Genomic DNA, 23,223 nt, shown 5'->3' with positions numbered 1-23,223 from the left:
GCTGTCCTTACTTCAAAGTCCATTCACCGGTCTGCCTTTCTTCGCGTCTCATCTACATGCACGCAGTCTTCACTTGTGATATAATATTGGCACTTCAAACCTTCTGTAACACACACCAGTCTCTCAGGTCGCTTGCCAACTCACCGGCTGTGTGTGTTTCTTTCTTAGTTTTACCGTTTTCCAATTCACAAATCAAGGTTAGTACCACAGGCTTGAATTCGCCTCCCCAACTCTGCCGTTCATCCATGGAGGGTTCCTGGTGTCCTTGAAACGCAATGCAGCCTTCTGATGTGGAATCTGGCTTCTCCACATGTCTTTCGCGGCCTGTTGGAGGCAACAACCTCCAGTAGGGAACTCTTGAGGTTTTTGACCCGCTGCTATCGTCCCTTGGTCCCGGAAGTCCTGCTCATACTCGTGTTCCGCCTTGCTCGGCGTCTGTCTCTAGCTTCTGCTTGATCCGTGTGAGGAGAGTTAATTGGTATCAGGTGTATGCACTTAAAGTCAAATTCCTGTCTTTACATGACTCGATTAACGGGACATGTCCAGTCCGATGTATGAGAGTTAGTTTTGTTATTCTCAGTCATCCTCTTCCTCGGCCCAGTGTTTATGTAAGGAGGGGGGGGAGTTGGGACCTTGCAGAAGCCTAAAACATGGGATGGGGTAGATGAACAAAAAAAGGGGGGAATACTGCATCTCTCCATCGGCTGCCCCACCCGCACTCCCCAAAGACCCCTCAACCAGGTGAGCCTCCCGCACTGGTCCACCCCCAGGAACTGGATCCAAAAGCGATGACTGTGTCCTAAGTCCCCGAGGACTAGCGGGTGAGACACCCTTTGGTTTCTCACAGTGTCCTTGTCTAGGCACAGTTAATAGGCCGCATGGCCCACCTATTACAGATCACGCAACTAGTTGCCCTTTTCCAGCTTTTTACCACTTTGGTGAATTACAGAGTTTCCCCAGTTCTTGGATTTAGGGGTTGCCTTTCTATATGCCCCTTTGGTTCTCCTCTCTATAATGTGCTTGCTTGAATTTGAACTACAGTTTTATTTTGCCTGATCAGCATTTTGCTTGTACTTCCCCGGTTCCCCTCTGGTTAATCGTTCATCGCTTTCACTGTGTTTCACTCTGACATAATATTTCTGCAAGTATTGCATTTGCTTTGATTTGTTCTCTCACTTCAGTTAGACACTTTCGAGAACGTGCCGACCGCATGCAACCACTCTGCTACAATGTCATTCTTTCACTTTCATAAGCGCACCGGGTTTCCTCACATTCTCATGAAACTCACCGTCTGCAACATACTTTCCTTCGGTTTCATCGACCAGATGCTTCCTGGGATTTGAGGTTGGGGCCTCACTGCCTGCCTCTCAGATACAACTCGATGGTTACTGCCATTCAGGGTAACAAGCAGTTCTTGGTCACAGTAAAAGGAACCAGTATCTTCCACAGCACCCTTCTCCCACCTTCTCCGGGTTCTTGGAGATATGACTCCCACGCCACGCAATGACAGCTTCTCTCGCTCTGCTGTCCTTCAGAGTCCCGGGATCTCTTTTTCCTCTGGCTTCCCGTGGGCTGAGGTGACTCTCCTGCTGCTCTCTCCAACTCCCTCCAACTCTCTGATGCAACTCTCTGTGGACTCCAACTTTTATGCACCTTTCTCTAACAGGCTGCAGGTGTGAAGTCCCAGGCTCACTTGCCTAACCCCAATCAGTCCAATTAACTGGACATGCCTGATCTTCAGTTCTATAGCCTTCAGGCACCTTCTTCTTCGTCCCAGTACTACAGTGGTGTTTTCTATGGGTTTCATTACTCTTGGGGTTTGTTTCTTCTCCTCAGTACTTGGTCTAACTTTAAGGGGGAAGGTCGGTTCTGGATAACAATATCCTACCAAGACTGAGGGAGGGTTGGATAAGTTAATGTCAGGAAAGGGGGGTTACAGTGTCTTGCCTTCAGGTACCCTCTCTCCAATGCCCAAGGACCCTCCACCCAGGTGATCCTCTCCCCCTAGTCCACCCTGAGGATCGGTATCCAAAAGTGATGGCCCTTTCCTGGCCACCTCATCAGAAGATCCCTGGGGAGTAGATGTGAGAGTACCTTCAGGTTTCTCACACCGCGCAGCGATCTACTCTTTAAAAACAATGTAATCATGGCAGTAAGATTAAAACCGCTGCAGCTGACAGGCAGAGGACGAGAGATCTGCAGACGCTGGGCTGCACAGCGACTTGTGCCGATGCTGAGCACCACGCTGGGGGAAAGCATGCTGTGGAAAACGGTTTGGAGGCGAGTCCGAACAACAGAGAGAGAAACCCGAGTGCAGACGGTTCACCGCCCGAGAACACAAGGCAGAGGGAACCGCACACTGCAGAAAAGGTAACGGCTACATGCAACAGCTAATGGGACACACACAAAGCCAGCAAGTTGAAGGGCACTGAAGCGAAGGAACCAGAGGATAAACTGGTAAGCCCAGGTAAGACAGATGGGTTACTGGTTTGTCTATAAGTGTGTACCGCTCCATAAGAATGAAGCAAGAGGCACAAAGCAAAGCCAATGAAGAAGTTAACGATTTTTGTGGAGCATACCACAGACGTGTTGTTGAACCCATATCTTAGGGGAGAAAGCCAGGTGAAGGTGAATGTTCTTGGAAAAGGGGCAAAGAACCCTTTGGTGAAAGTGGAAATGAATATTGAAACAATGGTTGATAAGCCAGTGATGGGCTAAACTCCCATCATGGATAACATTTAAAATAAAGTCCTGGCAGGATACTACACCAGGCAAACTCAAATGTGTGTACAAGTTATAATGGAAGGAGAATCTCAAAAAAGATCCTTGCCCTTGAAATTGTGAAGAATTGTAAATATGCAAGAAGAGCCTGTCAGGCGAACATGCCAGGTGACCTGCGAGTACATGACTTGCATCCAACTTTTACTGCATTGAAAGAAGAATCCCTAGGAAGATATATACCCTTAGGATTTTTAATCATATTAAGAATGGGGAGAAACCTGGGCAAGGGAGTAATTTCCTCGAGAACTGTGAATGCGTCAAGAGGAGGGATTGATCCACTTGGGTTCTTAGGAACTTGATTATTCTTTGTTTGAACTTGAAAGGAAGGCATGGAATCAAACAGTAAGACATACACAAGTAATCACAGTTCAACGGTGTTTATTGAAATTCAATTGTGTTTGAAAAAACACCTATTTAATCCTAAATCTAAAGATGGGAGCAAGCCTTGACCATCAAATAATAATAACGCAGTCCTAGTGGTGCCTTGTCAAAATAAAAGGGGCCTATACTAATAAACCTATTGCCAATCCTTACTTCTAAATACAAATAGTGTGGGAAACAATGTTATACAAAAGACAATTGTTCAATAATGATATGTCAGGATATTCAAGCCATTGGCTTCCCTTCCCCGCGTTTTCAGCACGGGGCAAGGCGGCCCTCTCGAGCTTAGCACAGCCTCTAGGATGCAGTTCAAATCTCAGTATCAGCGCCTTCTGTGTCAAAGTCTCTTACTTCAGAGGCTTGATACAAAAAACAAACACTAAACTGTTCCTTTCTCCTTAAGGTTATGATATGATATGATATTTTATTTATAGCGCCCCTATACACAAGTGTTTCAAGGCGCAATGAGGCAAGGGAGGGAACAAGGGGGTGGAAAGGCAACTATCTTACTAGGCCCAGTGACATTGAGATTGCGCACGTGCAGGGGAGAGGGAAGGGGAGAAGTGCCAGGGGAAGGAGAGGAGGAGCAAGTGCAAGACATAGGATTCAAAATTGAAAACAAGAAGTGCGGCCAGCAGGTGGCATTGCAGGGTTAAGTGCAGAAAACAAGTGTTAGATAAGTGCAGGTAGGGGGGGTGTTAATAAGTAAATGACCACACTTCACAGCAGTCTTTGTCTTTAGTGAGGATTTATTTAGTAGTACATCCAAGAGAAAGGCCCCCAGCTGTGAGCCAGGATATCTGTCTCTCCTCCTGCTCTCAATCCTCTCTGCTGCTCGAATGTGGAACTCTTGCTTAATAATAACAGCAATGGTTCCTTGGTAACTAGGTTACATAGCAGCAGATGACAATGATGGTAAGTCTAAACACCTCCTAACACCTCCCTTCCTTTTACCAAAATGTGAGTGCTGACTTCATGTAAACAAACATTTGCATTGAAGAACTTAAGGTTTCTTATTTACATAGTAAATGATACAAAGCTATGAGAGAGAATAGGTTAAATGCGGTAGAGTAAAGTTATTAGGTATTGTTAACCTTTTTGCAAATTGCTATCCTCTCCTTGTTCCAGACCCCACCTCCTTTAACAAGAACCGATGATCCTAAGTCCTTAACAACCTGTTTGGGCTGGGAAAATATGGATGCACCTTTGCGCACCTTGGTAGGCAGTTTGATCTTAATCCAGTCACCTTCCTCAAGACTGAACTCTCTACAAGCATTTTTCCTGTCATATTGCTCCTTGGATTTTATACCTGATTCGAATATCTTCTCTCTCACTGCCTCCAAATCTACTCCTACGAATTTTGACTTTCCCATCCAGCCTGGACACATGTGCGAGTTAGGCTTCCTCCTTCTTAGTAGTTCAAAAGGAGACACACCTGTAACACTGCGGAGCTAGTCTATACTGGAATGTTCTCTCCATTATGGTCCTGACCCAAACACCTCTTGTGGCTACCGCAATTCTAATGGCATCCATGAGTGTGCGGTTGAAGCGTTCTACGCACCCATTGGTCTGGGGATGATATAATGAGGTGGTTACTTGTTCTATGCCATGGTTACTCAAAAACTCTCTAAATTCCCTGGAAACCAATTGGGTGCCATTATCTGATAAACACTTCCTGGGGAATCCTTCTCTCCAAAACAATTGCTCCAAACATTTAATGATGCTACTACTGGATATATCTCTTAGTGTAAATATTTCAGGCCACTTGGATAATAAGTCTATGACAACCAACACATAGGTATCTCTCCCACCTCTGATATTGAAAGGACCTAATAAATCCAAGGCAACCTCATCCCAGGGAACCGTGGAGGGTTTCCTAACAGTCATGGGTACTTTCTGAATCCTGAGACCCTTATTTCCTTCAATACAATCACTACAATTGTTGACCACTTCTTCTGTGTCTTTGTCTAGACTGGGCCACCAAAATTCTGCTCTAACTAAGCCTTTGGTTCTGGGCAGTCCCAAATGCCCAACATGGGCTAGATCAATTATTAACTTTCTCATTTTGATAGGTACAACCATCTGATGTCCCCTATGTAAATATCCTTTATCAATCCAGAGTTCTTCTTTGACTTTGGCAAACCCACCTAAATCACCAAGATCATTTCTTATTCTGTTCTGCGTCACTAATGTCAACACTCTCTGGTACAATTCATCCTCAGAACATGCATTGTCCCACTCCTCTTTCTTTACTGACTCATGAACCTGAAATATTTCAACACCCTTCTCACAAGTCGGAGAAAATTCCTCAGACACAATTTCTCTCAAAACTGATCTGGATAGGGCATCAGCAACTACATTGGTTTCACCACTAATGTGAAGCATGTCGTATTGCAGTCCTTGTAAGGAAGTCACCCACTTCATGATGCGTCTGGAGACACCCTCCAGACCACCCTTGGTAAATATTCCTATTAGGGGCTTATGGTCGGTGCACACTGTGAATTCTCTGCCCCACAGATATCTTTTGAATTTTTCCACTCCCCAGACACAAGCCAATGCTTCCTTTTCTACAACTGAATATCTGTTCTCAGGTCCTTTGAGAGATCTAGAGGCAAATGCAATGGTGTGTAAGCCTTCCTGATCTTCCTGCATTAAAACTGCCCCAATACCATAGTCACTGGCATCCACAAATAGTAATGAATGTCTACCTTCCTCAAACGTTTTCAAAATGGGTGCATTGGCAATGGCATCTTTAATCTTACAAAACTCCTCCTCACATGACTCATTCCACTTAAAAGTAACACCTTTCCGAGTCAACATCCTCATATTCCTTGACAAATTTGACAAACCTCTAACGAACTTGCCATAAAATTCAACAAGACCAAGAAAAGACAGTACATCTGCTTTAGATTTTGGTGCTTCCATCTTACAAATGGCTTCTATGGCCTTTTCTTTGGGTTTGATACCTTCTCCCGTGATTTCATGACCCAGATATTCAACTTTGTCAGTTTTAAATATAAAATTCTCTAAAGATACTGTAAGACCAGCCTCTTTGAATATGTTCAACACTCTCTCTAACCTTTATTCATGTTCTACTTCATCTTTCCCACACACTAGCACATCATCCTGGTAGCACATGACACCTCTCTCACCTCCCAATAGTCTGTTCATCACGTTCTGAAACACACTCGCTGCTGAAATCAATCCAAATGGCATGCGTATACATCTGAAGAGACCAATAGGGGTAATGAAAGCTGTAAGATCTCTAGAGTCAGGGTGTAGTTCCACTTGATGATATGCAGATTTTAAGTCAATAAGAGAAAACACTTTGGAACCGGACACACCTGCCAATAGATCATCTATTCTGGGTAAAGGGAATTTATCAGCCACCACATTTTTATTCAGGTGTCTAAGGTCAATGCATATCCGCAGAGATCCATTGCCCTTTCTCACTATTACAATGGGACTAACCCACTCTGAGGAATCAATTTTCTCTATCACTCCTTCACCTTCCATTTTCTTCAATTCACTTTCTACATCTTTTCTAAGAGCCAAAGGAATGGTACGTAATTTGGCAACTTTGGGAATGGCATCTCTCTTCAAACAAATTTTATGTACAAATCCTTTCAAGCACCCTAACTTGGTGACATTAGTTTGCCCTCTGGCCCCCTCCATGACAGTACTCGAGCCAGATTTTTCACCTTCAACAGTCAACACCTGTTCTGGGTGACTTGCTTCAAGTCTTATCTTGAGCTCTGCCTGATCGCTCCAGGACAACAGCTCTCCACCTCTGTTGGCCACATGGACAGTCCCTATCGCCTTCCTGTCTTTGAATTGGAGCTCGGCTTCAAAGCACCCTAAAATTTCTATAGGCACATCTCCATAAGCATTTGCTCTCACCACATTCTCCCACAATGTACAACATCCAAATTTCTCCCTCCACACATGCACACTTATCAAAGTATAATCTGCTCCACTGTCCATGAGCATTGATACTGGCACACCCCCAACTAGCACAGTTGCATATGGTTTATTTTTCTTGACCTTCCCATCAATGGCATTGACAGAGAAAATAACCTCCCTACCAGCATCGTCAATTGAGATATATTCCTGATCCGCATTGACTTCATGTATTTGGCCTGAGGTGGTATAGAAATTCCTACAGCATCTAGCCATGTGTCCCCTGACCCCACATTCATTACATACAATGTGTGTTGCATAACATTCTTTGTCAGATGCTATGTGAGACAAACTCCCACATCTGAAACACCTCCTAGTTGAAGCAATTCTCGGGTAACCAGAGTCTCTGCCACCCGTAAATGTATTATTCTCACTGGGCGGTCCTCTGGTAGATGACCCTTGTTGTCCCCATCCTCTGGTGGAGGGACCTTGACGACCCTCAGGTCTCCTACCCATTTGCCAAGGGCGACGCGAAGTTCCTGCCACACTTCTCTGCATCACTCTCGAAACCTTGTGTATGGCAGCTTCATTGTCATCTGTTTTGGACTTATCCTGAGATGTATTATCCAGCTGGAGAACCTTTATACATTTGTCTGTGTGTTCTATCATTTTCGCTATCTCAATTGCCCTGTCAAGAGAAGGATTTCTTTCCTTCCATAACTCCTTCCTGATGTTATCATTAGAACACTTAATCATCAGTTGATCCCTGACATGCTCATCTCGACAATGGTCAAATCTACATTTGATGGCTAAGCCTCTAAGAGCAGTTACAAATTCCTCAATACTCTCTCCAGTTTTCTGAGCTCTCGTAGCAAATTTGTACCTCTCAAGAATTATATTTTCTTCAACACAGTAATGTTTGTCCAATTTCGATAGTCTTCTCATATGGCCCCCCCATCAGGGATGTCTGGAGGTTCTGGTAGTTTTTTGTCCACTTCCTGCCCTGCGGCACCTAAGCAGTGAAAAAGAAGCACCTCTTTGCGCTCATTAGAGAAGTTGGGTCCAAATGCTGCCAGTGCATATTTGTGAAATCCCTCCTTCCAGTCTAACCAACGCACTCTAGGTTCACCTGGCGCAGGAAGGAAGAATACTGGGGCTGGTACGTTTGCCATGCTGTGAATTAACAAATTTCACCCCCAGATAACAAACACTCCAAAACGTCACCCAACTGTACCAAAATTACAAGGTGTGCACCCACCAGTAGATTCCAGTTTAATACACCATTCCAGGTCCGGCATCCGACTGCACAACCAGTTGCTATGTGTCAATGTAATCGGGCCATCTCGTTTATCCGAAGCGTATTACTGACACGACGTAAAGATGGCCGCCACGTTTCCAGGTCCTTTAGTCTAATTGCGTGCTGACGTGACGCAAGGCTGCAACATTAAGAGATCCAATGCGGGAGTTCTTCGCGCTCGTGGTCGACTATTCATTCACCCGACACCCGGGTTCCATTCAAAGGTAAACAACTGCAAGCCGCGGCGGTTGTGTGCAACGTCGGGGACGTGAGTAATCAAGGCAATGGCACCAGAACATAAGTGACTGACCTCAGGTGGGACCTCTGCTGGTCCTGTCAGCACTGTCTCTCGTAGTTACCAATCACAATCCACAAATCAACCTCCTCAGAATTTGTGCTCTGCTCCAGGATGCACCTTAGTGGTTCACTCCGCTCCGAGACACTGACCACCTCCTCAGAATTCGTGCTCCGCTCCAGGATGCACCTTAGTGGTTCACTCCGCTCCGAGACACTGACCGTGTTTCGCGCCTGCAATTCCACATCTAATATGACACTCCGTCCAAGTGCATCCAACCTATAATCAATTATTGCCGCTGCTGGGGGCCTTTTCTCCTTGGCCCAATCCTCGTCGCCAATGTTAATAAGTAAATGACCACACTTCACAGCAGTCTTTGTCTTTAGTGAGGATTTATTTAGTAGTACATCCAAGAGAAAGGCCCCCAGCTGTGAGCCAGGATATCTGTCTCTCCTCCTGCTCTCAATCCTCTCTGCTGCTCGAATGTGGATCTCTTGCTTAATAATAACAGCAATGGTTCCTTGGTAACTAGGTTACATAGCAGCAGATGACAATGATGGTAAGTCTAAACACCTCCTAACAGGGGGTTATAGGGTTGCAGATACAGCCCCAAGTGCAGGGTTGCCAGGAGGTACTGCAGGTGTGCAACTGGGAGGGCAGGGGTCTGGGCCTGTGGTTCAGAGGGTAGCGAGGTAAACCAGTGCAATATCAGACAGGAGATCAGTAAGGAAGAGGAAGAGAGAAGGCAGAAGCTACTTCCAGAACCAGAGATGGTTCTGCTCAGGTTTCAGAGAGGCAGCGAGGCTGTTCCAGAGGGAGGCTGTTCCAGAGGGAGGCGCCAACTGAAGAGAGAGATCTGTCCCTAACTCGGAGGTGGCAGAGCGAAGAGCTCAAGTAGGAAAATACTTCAGAAGAGAAAGCTGGATATATTTGGATCACAGGCTCCCGAATTCCTTGTGGGCAATGCAAAGGGTCTTGAACTTGATCCGTGCAGCCACTGGGAGCCAATGGAGAGATTTCAGTGCTGGAGAGATACACTCCCTGGGCTTGAGGCCAAGGATAAGTCTTGCAGTCCTGTTCTGGATAAGTTACAGAGGACGGAGAGTAGCGGCAGGCAGATTTAAAAAGAGGCTGTTACAGTAGTCAAACCTAGAGAGAACCAGAGCTCTAGATACAGTGAGCTTCTTGGGGAAGGAGAGGAAAGGAAGAATAACTCTGAGGAAGTGAAGTTGGTAATTTGACTTCTTAGAGATGTCAGAAATATGAGGAGAGAAGGAGAGTTAGGAGTCGAAGATAACCCCCGAGGTTCTTAGCCTCACAAGCAGGAGCAGGAGGAGGGCCAAGGGAGGCCGGCCAGAGAGTTGCGGGAAAGAGGGGTGCAGATGTGCTGATGAGGATCTCCGTCTTGCTGGCATTCAGGCACAGATCAATGGCAGTGCACCACTCCTGGATTGCAAACAGAAAATACAGGATGAGAGAAGGAGAAGAGGTGGCAGATGGGAGCCTGAAAGTGAGCTGGGTGTCATCTGCATAGCACTGAAAGTTGGAGCAGAGAGCAGCAATGCGGTGGGTGAGAGGTGCCAGGCATTGGTTGAACAACCAGGGAGACAGATTCTCATGTACAATTTCTTGGGTGATTCTCGATTCACCCCGGGACCCCTTTGCCGGGCTCAGACCCACTTCAACACAAAGCTTTCTTTTGATCTCCCTGTTTCAATCCATATACTTTTTCCAAGCTTGTTTTAATTTATCGAAATCAAAGACTTTCGACTGTGCGCAGGATTTGACTTGACCTGTTGCAGGGCCTCTCTGATTCACACTTATTCAATTGATCTCCCTCTGTCAGGCTCGGCTCAACTTGATCTACTTTTATCACTTTTCAGCTGGGTACTTAAAGAGATCTTCGATTGAGCACCCATGCGGTGCCGGACCACTCTGTCAAAAGTATTGCAACTTGCATTAAAGTTTAATCACTCATCAGTAGTTTTATCATCATTTGCGTCTCTTATCACATGCGTTTTAACAATCTTCGTTCCAGTGCTCACCATACAATGTTGCTGCTTGCAACCTTGGCTTCAACACAGACCGGTCTTGTATCGGTCTCCCCAACTCACTGGCTGTGTTGCTTTCACTGAATCGGCTTTGTCCTTGGAGCCAAGGACAGTACCACGGTGGCTGGAGATTATCCCCATCTTGATTACTGACACGGGGGGCCCCGGATACCTCCGACACACAATGCAGGATTCTTTAGCTTGGTTTCCTGGTCTTACGCTTTCTCTCTGGGTTTCATGAAAGCGACGGTTCCTTGTCAAAAATGTCAAGGGAATTTCGCTCCTTGCAATCCCCTTCTGTCTCGCCATCTTTCTCCTCTTGTTAAATTGCCATCTTGGAACTGCTGTTTCCTTGTGTGCTTTGCCTTGCTCAGAGTGTGCTCTCATGCTCCACCTGTCACGATGCCTTCCCCCGGAAAGCCAGACCAGGCCCAGCAACCCCAGAAGCAGGCATCATGCCACTTGAAGCATGCCCAAAAACCCGTTAGGGGCTATTTGGCTACAGTCCTGGCGCCTATGGCGCCAGGCTCATAAGAATAAAGTCAGTCCTGGCGCCATGGGCGCCAGGCTCATTACAGAAAACCTACCTGATGCAGACCATGCTGCATACCTACCTGATGCAGACCATGCTGCACGAAGCCACAAGCCTAATGAGGCTTAGAGGGACTATTTTACCTCAGGGACTCCTTTCCTCTCGGGTGGGGCTGTGGAAGAATACTTACCTGGGACTTCTTCCAAGGCTATTTAAGCCACACCCGGACAGCCACACGTGCTTCGCGTTATTCTGCGTGCTGCAGCGTAATGCTCACCGTGTCTTCAGCAGCTCCAGTTTTCAGCCACGCCCTCTTCAGCCCTGGAACACCTGGAACAAGAAAAGGAGAAGGAGAAGAGATCAGAACAAAACCCTTACCTGAATCCTTGATCCAGCACATCGTCGATCTGGAAGAGAGAAGCCTTCACAGGTGCGTTGCCACGCACCTCGCAGCGCCACGCTGAACTCACCATCCGGGGCTGCATTCGTTTACTCCATCGCGAACCCAGCATCTCCAGGCCATTCTTCAACACCTGGGGAGACAAGAACAAATAGGTGAGCAAGGGCAATACAAACCACCCCCAAAGACTTACCTGATTACCACAGGGGGGTACTCACCTCATCTCGGGTCGGCGCAGTCAATCCTGCATCACCGCCGACCCCGGCCCCTAAGTGGAAAACAAGAACAATACAACCTACCCCCAAAGACTTACCTGATTACCACAGGGGGGTACTCACCTCATCTCGGGTCTGCGCAGTCAATTCTGCATCACCGCCGCACCCCGGCCCCTAAGGGGAAAACAAGGACAATACAACCTAACCCCAAAGACTTACCTGATTTACCACAGGGGGGTACTCACCTCATTTCAGGTCGGCGCAGTTAATTCTGCATCATCGCTGTACCCCGGCCCCAAAGGGGAGAACCACAATAGACTTACCAGGATCTTACCAATTGCCACTTGGAACTCTTCTAGTGGTTTAAATCTGCAACCTGCAAGGAATCTGGCAGAGTGAAGATCAGACTTTTGAACTCTTACGAACGATTGGACTTTAGAGTCAATACTGGAACTCGCCAATTCCTCCACGCCAGTGAAGTAACTGGTCGTCTACGCGCCTCTGCGCTCGACGCAGGATGAAGAGCTCATCTTTCCAAATCATCAGGTGAGATTAAGAGGGGACTTCAGGAGTGTTCTGTGGGCAGACAAGGGGAGTGGGAAGGCGGGTTAACGCTCAGATTACGGGAGGTTAATTCCCCTTCTCCATTGCAGAAAGATATTTGTACGAGTCCAACAAACGAAGCTAAGTGGGTCTGTCCAGTCTGTCATCTCGGCTCTACGTGTTACTCTGGTGGAAGCAACAGCGGGCCAGTCCAGCTCAACGCCCCCGTGGGAATCAGGTGAGCGTAACAGAACGCAAAGCCTACCCACAAATACCCACCTGGGCGTCATGGAGACCTCGGAAACTGATCAGTTGGCCCAATTATTAGGGGAACTAAGGGCCGAAGTGCATTCCGCCCGCCAGGAAACCAATGCCCTCAGGAGGGAATTGATAGTATCAAAAGAACGAACAGATGATTTGGCCAGACAGCTATTACAAAGCCAGGCTGGACAAACACCTCTACCTGGACTCGGGGCCAGCCCAGCTCCGGTGCCACCGAGTAACCCGGTGCAGATAAACCTTCCTGGAGCCGTTCCCTTGGCTCCGCCTGAACGCTTTGCCGGAGACCCAAAAAGGTTTGCTATATTCATGAATCAATGTCGCTTACACTTTTTATGTAGACCTGGAGCTTTCCCAAACGATCAAGCCAAGGTAGCTTTTGTACTGTCATATCTCAGCGGCAGTGCAGCGGACTGGTCCATTCCGCTAGTAAATCAGGATGACCCGATTCTTCGAGATTTCCAAGGTTTTCGAACAAGCATGGAAAGACTGTTTGCCCGACATTCCCAAGGACAGGCTTTGGATAACGAACTTTTATCCTTACGGCAAGGTAATCAGGATCTTTTATCTTACATTGCAACTTTCAATAGATTAGTTGTGGAAACCGAATGGCCTGAAGCCAAGCGAATTACATTATTCCATCGAGGGCTTCGGGGAGAACTCAAGGATGTTTTAGCCCAAGTCGTGAACCCGCCTCTAGACTGTGCTGAATATATAGATTTTGTGGTCCAGTTAGATCACAGACTTCAAACCAGAAAGGCTGATCGAACCAAGTTTGAAAACAGGGTCTTGGTTAAAACCTACGTAAGCTCTAAGGGGGTAGATGCCTTAGAACCCATGCAAATCGGTTATGAGGACCCTTAACCCAAAAGGAAAGAGAAAGAAGACGGCAACAGCAATTATGTCTATATTGCAGAGCTACTGGTCATTTCCTTCGGAACTGCCCTGTAAAACCACCCAAGAAAACTATAGGAGCAGCAGACGAAAACCACTTGAAACCTGACTCGGGAAACGACCACGCCCGGCAAGCGTAGAGGTCAGCTTGCCGAGCTTAAAGAAGGACACTCTGACCTCGCATTTCACCATACCCATGGTCCTTATAGATCCAGAGCAGCCATCACGCATGCACGCGGTAAAGGCGTGCGTAGATAGTGGAGCCATAGGAAACTATTTGGACTGCGGATTGGCTTCCAGGATGAATCTATCTCTCACCCGAAAGATCACTGCCGATGTTGTCACCACTGTTGATGGAACTGAAATTGCCTCTGGGCCCGTAACTCATTCCACTGCAGAGATGACATTGCTGGGTCAGGATGGACACCGAGAGGTTATGGTGTTTGATTTAATCAAGGCTCCACAGTTTCAACTGATACTGGGAATCCCTTGGTTGGAAAAACACAATCCCTGTATTGATTGGTGAGAGAAGAGACTAACCTTCCCAGAATGTGCTAACACCTGTTACCCAAAGAGAACTTTAAATTCAGTACTGGCCCCAATAATCCGAGCTGCCATACAATTACCTGCTGAATACCAAGACTTTCAGGATGTCTTTCAAAAGGAGTAGACAAACACCTTACCACCGCACAGATCGTATGATTGTCAAATAGATCTCATACCAGGAGCACAACCACCTTGCAGCAGAATCTATGCCCTCACGGAACCTGAAAATCTCCACTTGCGCCAGTACCTAGACCAGTATCTTGCTAATGGATTCATCAACCCGTCCAAGTCCCCTGCATCTTCCGCTTTGTTCTTCGTGCCTAAAAAGGAAGGCGACCTTAGAACATGCATTGACTACCGCGCGCTGAATCAGATAACTATCAAGAATCGATACCCATTGCCTTTGATCCCTGAACTACTAGACCAGGTAAAGAACGCTTGTATATACACAAAACTAGACCTTCGGGGGGCATATCATCTGGTACGCGTCAAAGAGGGTGACGCATGGAAGACTGCTTTTCGCACCAAGTACGGATTATTTGAGTACCAGGTGATGCCTTTCGGACTGTGTAACGCACCAGTGGCCTTCCAGTTCTTCATGAACAATGTCTTCCGAGAGCTCATCAATGTTTGTGTAGTCATTTACATCGACGATATCTTAGTATACTCCCTATCAGAATCCGATCATGTAAAGCACGTCCGAGCAGTCCTAGAGAAGTTACGCCAGTATAAGTTATATGCTAAACTGGAAAAGTGCATCTTTCACACTACGGAAGTAGAGTTCCTTGGATTTATTCTGACCCCGAAAGGAATCCGGATGGATACACGTAAGGTGGACGCAATTCTTAATTGGCCTTCGCCAAGCTCAGTCAAAGGAGTTCAAAGCATGCTCGGCTTTGCCAATTTCTACCGCAGGTTTATCCGGGACTTCTCACACATTGTACATCCATTAACAACACTATTGCGAAAGAATAAATGCTTTGCATGGACAGAAGAAGCCGAGAACGCCTTCCAAGAGTTAAAAAAGAAATTCACGTCCGCTCCTGTATTACGACACCCGCGCCCAGAGCTTCCCTACATAGTGGAAACAGATGCATCCAGTTCAGCTATGGGAGCAGTGCTCTCCCAAAAGGATCCCGAAACTAACCGGCTGCACCCAGTGGCGTTTTGGTCAAGAAAGTTTTCGGCTCTCGAATTAAATTATGCCATAACCGACAAGGAGCTGTTGGCCATCAAGTCCGCCTTCAAGGCTTGGCGGCACTATCTGCTGGGCGCCAGACATACCATTACGGTCATCACTGATCACTGCAACTTACAATACCTAAAGGTAGCCAAGGCCCAATCTTCACGCCAACTCCATTGTTCTTCGCCGAGTTTGATTTTGTAATAACCTATCGACCAGGTTGTAAAAATGGAAAAGCTGACGCCCTGTCCCGAATTGGAATGGGAGAAACAGAAAGAGCTTTAGAACCTGTACCCATAATCCCCGAACAGAGGATCCTTGGTCTGACATCCATACACTCTCTGGAGGACATTCAAGAAAGGGTCCATCAACTCTTTGATTCCGATGCCTTACAGGGCTGGGCAAGGAAAGGTCCAGAGTATTCTGTCACCAACAATCTACCTTATTACCAAGGCCGGCTATTTCTACCACTAGAGGAACTACAGAAACTTGTCATTTCTCATTACCACGACACCTTGATGGAAGGGCATCCTGGCATTGCAAAACTGAAGCCAAAATCAAGAAACAGTTTTGGTGGCCCACCTGGCGAAAAGATGTCAAGTTGTTTGTCATGTCTTGTGGCATTTGCGCTCAAAATAAAGGGGGAAAGAAAAAACCTGCTGGATTATTACAACCATTAGACATACCACCTACTCCTTGGCATACCTTGTCATTAGACTTTATCACGGATTTACCCCTGTGCAACGGTTATAACACCATTCTAGTTATTGTAGATCTTTTTTCTAAAATGGCCCATTTCATTCCTTTAAAAGGAATACCTTCAGCTTCAATCCTGGCCAAGGAGTTCCTTGAAAATGTTGTCCGCCTACATGGCTTTCCTTCCGTGTTAATTTCGGACCGGGGAAGTCAATTTATTTCACATTTTTGGAGGAAGTGCTGCCAGCTAGCACAAATTGATGTTAGGCTTTCAACCAGCCACCATCCCCAGACCGACGGTCAAACAGAGAGAACCAACCAGACTCTTGAGCAATACCTATGTTGTATGCTACATCAATCTGAGGGGGATTGGAAAGACATTCTTTGGATCGCCGAGTATGCATACAATAATTCTGTACACTCAGGAACTAAACAAAGCCCTTTTTTTACCATATATGGTCACCATCCTCGAACCTCAGATTTAGATTCTCCCCAGCATTTAGAGATGCCCGCGGTGGACCATCTCCACGCTGTTATCACACAAGCCTTTAAAGAGGCGACTGCACATTTACAAAAGGCTAAGGATAAATACAAGAAGGATGCTGATCAACACAGGAGTGAAGCACCGCAATACCAAGTAGGGGACCAAGTATGGTTAGCCACCAAGTACTTACCACTCAAGGGAACACAGACTTTTAACCCCAGGTATTTGGGACCTTATTCTATTAAGGCTATAATTAACCCAGTGACTGTCAAGTTGGACCTGCCTGGTCATATGCGTGTTCATCCTGTTTTTCACGTGTCTCTTTTGAAGCCTGTGCAACCAGGAACTAGGCTAACCACCCCACCTGAGCCTATCCTCATAGACGGAGAACCCGAATTCGAAGTCAAGAATATCTTGGACTATAAAAGGGTGAGATCAAAACTCTTCTATCTCATTGATTGGAAAGGTTATGGTCCACAAGAAAGATCTTGGGAGCCTAGTGACCATGTGCATGCACCTCAATTAGTGAAAAGGTTCCACCAAGAATTTCCAGACAAACCTAGGCCGAGAGGGAGAACAGCTTTAGGAGGGGCCTTGAGGGGGAGTGCTGTCCCGATGCCTGCCCCCGGAAAGCCAGACCAGGCCCAGCAACCCCGGAAGCGGGCATCATGCCACTTGAAGCATGCTCAAAAACCCCAGTTAGGGGCTATTTGGCTACAGTCCTGGCGCCTATGGTCCTCCCCAACTCACTGGCTGTGTTGCTTTCACTGAATCGGCTTTGTCCTTGGAGCCAAGGACAGTACCACGGTGGCTGGAGATTATCCCCACCTTGATTACTGACACGGGGGGCCCCGGATACCTCCGACACACAATGCAGGATTCTTTAGCTTGGTTTCCTGGTCTTACGCTTTCTCTCTGGGTTTCATGAAAGCGACGGTTCCTTGTCAAAAATGTCAAGGAAACTTCGCTCCTTGCAATCCCCTTCTGTCTCGCCATCTTTCTCCTCTTGTTAAATTGCCATCTTGGAACTGCTGTTTCCTTGTGTGCTTTGCCTTGCTCAGAGTGTGCTCTCATGCTCCACCTGTCACGATGCCTGCCCCCAGAAAGCCAGACCAGGCCCAGCAACCCCGGAAGCAGGCATCATGCCACTTGAAGCATGCCCAAAAACCCCAGTTAGGGGCTATTTGGCTACAGTCCTGGCACCTATGGCGCCAGGCTCATAAGAATAAAGTCAGTCGTGGCGCCATGGGCGCCAGGCTCATTACAGAAAACTTACCTGATGCAGACCATGCTGCATACCTACCTGATGCAGACCATGCTGCACGAAGCCACAAGCCAAATGAGGCTTAGAGGGACTATTTTACCTCAGGGACTCCTTTCCTCTCGGGTGGGGCTGTGGAAGAATACTTACCTGGGACTTCTTCCGAGGCTATTTAAGCCACACCCGGACAGCCACACGTGCTTCGCGTTATTCTGCGTGCTGCAGCGTAACGCTCACCGTGTCTTCAGCAGCTCCAGTCTTCAGCCACGCCCGCTTCAGCCCTGGAACACCTGGAACACGAAAAGGAGAAGAGATCAGAACAAAACCCTTACCTGAATCCTTGATCCAGCACATCGTCGATCTGGAAGAGAGAAGCCTTCACAGGTGCGTTGCCACGCACCTCGCAGCGCCGCGCTGAACTCACCATCCGGGGCTGCATTCCTTTACTCCATCGCGAACCCAGCATCTCCAGGCCATTCTTCAATACCTGGGGGAGACAAGAACAAATAGGTGAGCAAGGGCAATACAAACCACCCCCAAAGACTTACCTGATTACCACAGGGGGGTACTCACCTCATCTCGGGTCGGCGCAGTCAATCCTGCGTCACCGCCGAACCCCGGCCCCTAAGGGGAAAACAAGGACAATACAACCTACCCCCAAAGACTTACCTGATTACCACAGGGGGGTACTCACCTCATCTCGGGTCGGCGCAGTCAATTCTGCATCCCCGCCGCACCGCGGCCCCTAAGGGGAAAACAAGGCCAATACAACCTAACCCCAAAGACTTACCTGATTTACCACAGGGGGGTACTCACCTCATTTCGGGTCGGCGCAGTTAATTCTGCATCATCGCTGTACCCCGGCCCCAAAGGGGAGAACCACAATAGACTTACCAGGATCTTACCAATTGCCACTTGGAACTCTTCTAGTGGTTTAAATTTGCAACCTGCAAGGAATCTGGCAGGATGAAGATCAGACTTTTGAACTCTTACGAATGATTGGACTTTAGAGTCAATACTGGAACTCGCCAATTCCTCCACGCCAGTGAAGTAACTGGTCTTCTACGCGCCCCTGCGCTCGACGCAGGATGGAGAGCTCATCTTTCCAAATCATCAGGTGAGATTAAGAGGGGACTTCAGGAGTGTTCTGTGGGCAGACAAGGGGAGTGGGAAGGCGGGTTAACGCTCAGATTACGGGAGGTTAATTCCCCTTCTCCATTGCAGAAAGATATTCGTACGAGTCCAACAAACGAAGCTAAGTGGGTCTGTCCAGTCTGTCATCTCGGCTCTACGTGTTACTCTGGTGGAAGCAACAGCGGGCCAGTCCAGATCGACGCCCCCGTGGGAATCAGGTGAGCGTAACACCACCTTTTATCCATGTGGGGAAGTGTAATGGAAGTCAGGTGTGAGTGATTGTCGATAATTGCCTGACTTCGCCTGACCATAGTATTGGGACATGTCAGGTACAGGGCTCAGGTGTTAGTCTGTTTTCCCTTAGAACGGGCTGTCAGTGAGAAAGTGTTTTTGTTGTAAAAGGGGGGCAGAGGGTAGAGTTCCTAAATATCCTACGGGGTAGGATGGGGTAAAAGTGTTTCAGGGAAGGGGATACCGCATCTCACCATCCGCTGTTCCACTCCCACTCCCCGAAGACCCCTCACCCAGGTGATCCTCCCGCACTGGTCCACCCCCAGGAACTGGATCCAAAAGCGAGGGCTGTGTCCTGGCCACCTGGATGACAGATCCCCGGGGACTAGTGGGTGAGACACCTTCTTGTTTTTCACAAACTTTACATACTAGTAAAAGGAATCTGGAGAAGGGAGCCATTCCCTGGAACCGTGAACATTGTCCATTTGGAACCTTTTGGTTGGATGTATATCTTTGTGTTGGATTTGAACATTTGTGCACTTTTGAGAATCAGGGACCTTTGCACCTTAGAGTTGGTTTCAGAGTGTGGGGCCAAAATAGATTTTCAGACACAGGAGGTATTTTTGCTTGGACATCTTGACAAAGGACAGACCCCTTAGTCTTTGCTTGATGTAGCCAAAACCTCCTAGATTAGGGTTAGTGAGGCATGTTTCCAACCCCTTTTTGTTTCAATAAATGTTTATAACCAAAAACATGAGTCCTCTCTGTCCGCGCCTCATTCCTGGCTCTTCACAGAGACCACAACTGGAATGCTGCAATGCAGCTAGAGGGCAAGGCGTACTGATACCCTGAGATGCTACAACTAAAATGCCACAATAGCCCTAGAGGACAAGGCATGCTGAAACCCTGAGATCCTAGAGCTGGAATGTTGCAATGCAGCTAAAGGGCAAGGCGTACTAAAACCCTGAGATACTGCAACTAAAATGCCACAATAGCCCTAGAGGACAAGACATGCTGAAACCTTGAGATCCTAGAGCTGAAATGCTGCAATGCAGCTAGAGGGTAAGCCGTACTAAAACCCTGAGATACTGCAACTAAAATGACACAATAGCCCTAGAGGACAAGGCATGCTGAAACCTTGAGATCCTAGAGCTGGAATGGTGCAATGCAGCTAGAGGGCAAGGCATACTAAAACCCTGAGATACTGCAACTAAAATGCCACAATAGCCCTAGAGGACAAGGCATGCTGAAACCTTGAGATCCTAGAGCTTGAATGCTGCAATGCAGCTAGAGGGCAAGGCGTACTAAAACCCTGAGATACTGCAACTAAAATGCCACAATATCCCTAGAGGACAAGGCATGCTGAAACCTTGAGATCCTAGAGCTGGAATGGTGCAATACCAACAGAGAACCAGGACTGCTGGAACCTGAGGGCTCACAGGTTGGAGAATCATTGAGTGCTAAAACCCTGACAGCCAGCCGCTGGAATGCTGTCATATGGCTAGAGGACCAGAAGTGCAGAAACCCTGAGATTCCACAGCTGGAATAGTGACATATGGCTAGAGGGAGGAAAAAATTGGGTAGGTCCCGAACTTTTTTGTTTTAGGGGAATTTACGCAGTATAGGGACCACTTATATGGAATTTAGAGCAAACAAGGCTGCTAAATTACCCCTCTCCTAGTCTACATTTAGAAGGAGTCAGAAGAAAACAAACACAACTGGATAGATTATCTAATTCATCTGTCCAGGTAATTATGCCAAACAGGTAATCATTTAAAAACACATTTTAATCTACATTCAATTCAATACATAATCGTGCTGTGTGTGCTGTCCAAAAGGCATCACAAACATTTGAGAAGAATTTTATAAAAAGAACAATTTAAGGAGAAAAAAACAATCCAGAATTATCGCATTTTTCTACCAATGTTGACTTGTGTTAGTAAGTGACATTCATAATTCATCACATTGACAACAAAATATGTTACCAAAAACTAATAATGGCAGGGAGAACTCTTAATGTACAGCATTAGCTGAAAGTTCTTTTGAGAAAGACAGCTTAGTTTGGGTGTCTGTGGGATGTCTACATATGTTTCGGCTGAACAGATGTTGTCAACACCTTCCCTGGTGTTCCGCTGTTTATATTATGGCCCTCTTCAGGACGGTATGTAGTTATTGGTGAGTTGACAGAAAAGTTCAATATCAATCCCTGATGTGTCAGATAATTGTTGGAAACTTTTTTAATCATAAAGTTGTTACACTAGAGTGTTTGTCATTTGCACCAGGATGTCACTTCCTTATTGGTGATTGCATTTTGTGTGTTGACAGATTTCCAGTTTCTACAGTGATCCTGAGACCGGGCAACTGAGTCAAACCACTGCAACCATTTAACCTAACTTTGTCCTCAAGTCACAGGCTTTGTTGAAGCACTGTGGGCCAGTGGGCAATGTCCACTAACGGCATTCTCTGGCTTCACAGCAACAAACACGGGCATATTCTTAGAAAATCAGGCAAGTAAAAAAACACAAAGATGTGCTTATTTTACTTGCAGGATTTTAAAATGATCACAGCGTGTTACTGACAAAGCTGACCTGAATATTTCTGAAAACATACTACAAACAATCCAAAGGAAATGTTGGTGTTATGAATCGAAGGAATTTGTTCCTTCTCCTGAATGGGGAGCCCCCCCCCCTGTGAGGCTAGGGAGGTGAGCCTGCTCCCAATACCCTCCCTAGTGGTAGAGGGAAGTGGGTCCTCCCAAGGAGACACTCCCCCTTAGGGGACAAGGTCTCCCATTCGTAGGAGGAAGAACCACCAGCTGGATGTACCATGGCCTACATGGGATGCTTTAATAGACATGAAAATATGGACTGTCAAGACTGGGACGAAGAAACTCCTAACGGATATTGTTATCTGTGAGAAAAGGTTGGTTCCCTTTAAATCCACACATCCACTTTACTGGGACGAGTATGTTAAAAAGCGTGCATCCAAGCAGGGAGGAGAGAGAAGCATGGGAAGTGAGTGAGGATCTTAAATGCAGGCTGTGGGAGGCCCCAAGTTGCGCAAGCCCGGACGAGAACGAAAATCAAGAAACCCGTGAGTTTCAATCTCGCTTGCAGCTGCTACACGGGATGCCAAACCCATGGCAGACCCGAGAAGCCAACAGGACGGAAACTGAGATGAATCTGCGGTGGACCGTCTGTCCAAACAAAGTCGGAGACCACCAACAACAGGATCACAATGTGTCCGTGAGTGCAGGCGAGCATGGGGACACTGAGAGAAGGCGAGAGGGACCAAAGACACGAATGCCGGGGAGAAGACAGCATCCGTGTAACAGAGAGAGTGAGAGAGACCTTGCGAGCAAAACCCTCGGACAACATTCTCCTTCAATAACGAAGATAACTGGGAGCACAGGAGGTGCTGGGAGATTTAAGAGGGTCTGTACATGACACAGCTAACTCATCAGAGTAGAAGTTATGAAACAGCTTTGAAGACAAATGGATACAAAGTTTGTGAATAAAGAGAAATCGAGAGAAAATCATTAAAATACACAGTTAACTTGTCACAGTAGAAGATATGAAACAGAGTTAACTTGGAAAACAAATAGAAATGAAGATTACAAACCAAGAGAAATGATTGATAAGAAGCTGGGTAATAAGAGAGAGAACCAGTTGGATAAAATACTCTAGGAAAGGGGGGCTCTAGTACTGGGACGATGAAGATGCCTGCAGAGTATTGTGAGGGTCAGGCATGTCCCTTTAATTATGGTCATGCAAACCCAAATGAGAATGCACACCTGCAACCTGTCAAGTGATTGCAGGCGAATAAATGGAGAACCAGAGAACAGTACAGGGGAAAACAGACAGGACTGTGTGGGAGAGACCAGCAGGGGACCCTTTTTGACAGGAGACAGCCGTGGTCGGACTGGAGAAGGAGTCAGGATGCCGCCCGAGATCCCGCAGGACCTATGGAGCCCAAGGAATGCAAGACCGTGGGGCTGTTTAATGTGTGGGAGCCTCCTTTTATTGAAACAAGCAGCTGATGCTGCGAACGAGCGGGACAGGGAAGACGCTATCTGTGTCCCTGCAAAAACTGCAGTGTTTCAGGCATGTAGAGAAGTGCT

Source organism: Ambystoma mexicanum, chromosome 14 (assembly GCF_040938575.1).
Source record: "Ambystoma mexicanum isolate Mex_15411 chromosome 14, UKY_AmexF1_1, whole genome shotgun sequence".
Lineage (NCBI taxonomy): Eukaryota > Metazoa > Chordata > Amphibia > Caudata > Ambystomatidae > Ambystoma > Ambystoma mexicanum.
Note: the sequence above shows the minus strand (reverse complement) of the source record.